Here is a 3,399-nt window from a genome sequence, read left to right on the forward strand (position 1 = left end):
TAAAATGATTTATTAAATATAATTTTATATTTTATTATTTAATTTAATCATGCATAGCCCATTTTATGTTTAAAAATATAATATGTCCAAATAAGTATAAAATAAGGCATTTTATGCATGAAAACTACATAAAATCACATTTTAATAATTTCTATGTCCTAATTTCATATTTTCATATATTTCATTAATTTATTAAAAAATTACTTAGTTTTAACAACAAATTTAAGTAAAAAGGTGGTAAATCACATAGGAAAAATTCTATATATTTTTCAGTTTTCACACCCCCAAACTTAAATCATTGCTCGTCCCGAGTAATGTTTGTCCACAACAAAAAGGTCTTGCTAAGGCAAGATTTCTAACTATGTATGCAACATCAATCTTTGCCCCATAATTATGCATTAATAACTTCATGTTCATAGGTATTCTTTATTAACAAATACTTCATATGCAAACATTTATAGAATTTTATACTAAGTTTCTAAATATGCCAACATGAATCATAGTTTCTATGTATGTCACAGCCATAGATAACATTCTTCATTCAACATATTTCTTATTAATCAAGCAAACAATCATAAGGCTTATTTATGATATTCATATGTTGAACTTAGTACTTCCTCTCCACTAATGTAGATGACACAATCATCAAATCAATAGGCCTTTTATAAGGTTGTAATGGGGTTAAAGGTAGAGATTTTAAGAGATCAGACATTTTAGTTTCAAAATCTTAACCTTTAACTTTGTCTTGGATTTATAGCCATTTTCTTTAAGTGAACCTTTGGAACACCCCCAAACTTATTTTTAACTCAAGCTCATACATTTTTCCTTTTTGGAGACTGAGCAAACTTTTCTTCGTTCTTCCTTCATCTTTTTCTTTTAAGCATGAGTGATAAACCATAATATATACATATTTTTACCCCATGCTTGGCATATTTATGAATGATTTTTCCTTGGTTTTAGTGAATTCAATGCTCCTAATCCTTTAATTTCATGTTTTATACTCAGGAGAATAGCAAAAAAAGCAAGAAACGGGACAGAAACTAACAAATTGGGCTTAAAGCAGTGTTTCACACGGCCTAGGCACTTCCATATGAGTGATCCACACACTCGTGTGTGACACACGGGTTGACCACACGCCCATGTGTCATGGCCGTGTCGACTAAGAACCAATTCAGTAATGCACACGACCTGAGCACCTTTACACGGGCAAGGCACACAGTTGTGTCTCTGCCAAGCCCAAGCCTAGTTCTATTCAGAAAAGGGCACTTTTTAGGGTTTTAAAACATTTTAGAGCCTATATAAACACCCTAGAAGAGGATTAGAGGGGACACACAGAGTTGGAGGTAGAAAAATACTCAAGAATAGCCATCGGAATCACCTCGGAGCCGGGATCTACATCAGGATCTACATTACTATTATGACTAAACTCCCTAAATACCTAAGGGAGATGAACCCTATAACAAATCTTATTACTATTTGAATTATATGATATAGATTTTTTCTTATTCTTAATTGTGAGTTCTAAAATCTTGTTTTAATATTCTAGGGTATGAATTCAGGTTTTGATGTGCTTATTCAGTGGAGCAAAAGTCCCTGGTTAAGAGTAGATCACCCATAATTAAACGGAGTTGAATGCAATCCTAGAGATAGGACGACATAAATCTGGCTGATTGAGTCAAATCTAATAAGGGAATCCATAGATCGAGTTAATGCGACATAAGGAGTTTTAATTAGAAAGAGATTTCAATTAATCAACTTAAAGTTAGTTGTTTTTATTCTCGAGAGAGATATTAACATGAATTAGGGATTTCTACGGATTAAGTTAAGTGAATAAATTGTCTAATTCAGAAGTAAGAAGTGAAGCCTAGGTGGATTCTTCCTTGGGTATTGTCTTCTCCATCGGTTTTTCCTAAAGTATTTTCCAAACTTCATCTTTGTCGTAATCTTAGTTAATTAGATAAATAGTTTTTGTTTAAAAACACACTTTAATTCTTAGGCTAGATAATAAAAAGATAGTAATTACTAGTACTTTTAGTCCTCGTGGATACGATATTTCCGATCTCACCATAACTATACTACTGTTAGATAGGTGCGCTTACCTTATGTCAAATTTTAGTTAGTTTCATGACCATCAATTTTTTGGCGCCGTTGTCGGGGACTAGGATATTAGGAACGCTTATTTTTTATTACTTTAGCCATTATTTTTTTTAATTCTATTTAATTTTGTTTACTAACTTTTCTTTTATTTTCTTCTGACAGGTTTTTATAGTTTATGACTAGAAGAAACCTGTCGGGACCATTACTTTTTGATAGTGAGGTCGAAAGAACAGCTCGCAGGAACTGAAGAGAAATAAGGCGAAGCCTAAGCTACATAGAGGAAGAGTGAGAGGACGATATTCACACCACAACCTGAGGAGATGGATGAAAATTAGGAAAATCTGCTACCTCCTGCGATTGCTGTTGATCCAGTAAATTAGAATCTTGTTCTTCGTACTACGTATGATTATGCTAAACCTAATTTAATAGGAACTGAATCGAGTATAGTTAGACCTGCTGTTGCTACAAATAATTTTGAACTAAAACCTAACACGATTCAAATGATACAACAGTTTGTTCAGTTTGATGGTTTGCAGGATGAGGATCCAAACACTCATTTAGCGAATTTTCTAGAACTCTGTGACACATTTAAAATTAATGGTGTTTCTGATGATGCCATTCGCCTTTAGTTATTCCCCACTTCATTAAGGAATAAGGCTCAACAGTAGTTGAACTCCTTACCATGAGGGCAATCACTACTTGGGAACAAATGACCGAAAATTTTTTACTTTAATATTTTCCACCAGCTAAAACGGTTAAATTGAGGAATGATATCTCTTCTTTTGTGCAAGTGGATCTAGAAACTCTTTATGATGCATGAGAGAGATACAAGGACCTATTAAGAAGGTGCCCTCACCATGGGTTACCTTTATGGTTACTGGTTCAGACTTTTTACAACGGTGTGAACCCGTCAACAAGGTAACTTATCGACGCAGCCACCTATTGAACTTTAAACAACAAAACACCTGAAGAGGCTTATGAATTTATTAAACAGATGTCACTAAATAACTATCAGTGACAAGTCATGAGAACAAAGCTGACAAAAGCAGCTGGTGTTTTCAACCTTCAGTGATGAGGTGTGATTCATGGTTTATATGGTTCTACTCAGGTACATCTAGTGATGAGGTGTGATTCAAATGGAGGAATGCACAACCTAGATTATCCACCCTTCAACCTTGGCACTGATGAGGAACAAGTCCACTATATGGATAATAACTCTAGACCTTAAAATAACCCGTATAGTAACACTTATAGTGCAGGTTGGAGGAACCATCCCACTTTCTCGTTAGGTGGTCAAGGAAA

General features: G+C 34.1%; 1 non-coding gene across 1 annotated transcript; it reads right to left on the reverse strand.

Annotated features, from left to right (window-relative positions):
* Window positions 1-2,854: 2,854 nt before the first annotated feature.
* LOC121213138 (small nucleolar RNA R71) lies at window positions 2,855-2,961 on the reverse strand. Its single transcript, XR_005908508.1, has one exon. It is a non-coding gene; the product is annotated as a small nucleolar RNA R71 (small nucleolar RNA).
* Between the last annotated feature and the right edge of the window lie 438 nt (window positions 2,962-3,399).

This window comes from Gossypium hirsutum, chromosome A13, assembly GCF_007990345.1.
Source record: "Gossypium hirsutum isolate 1008001.06 chromosome A13, Gossypium_hirsutum_v2.1, whole genome shotgun sequence".
NCBI lineage: Eukaryota > Viridiplantae > Streptophyta > Magnoliopsida > Malvales > Malvaceae > Gossypium > Gossypium hirsutum.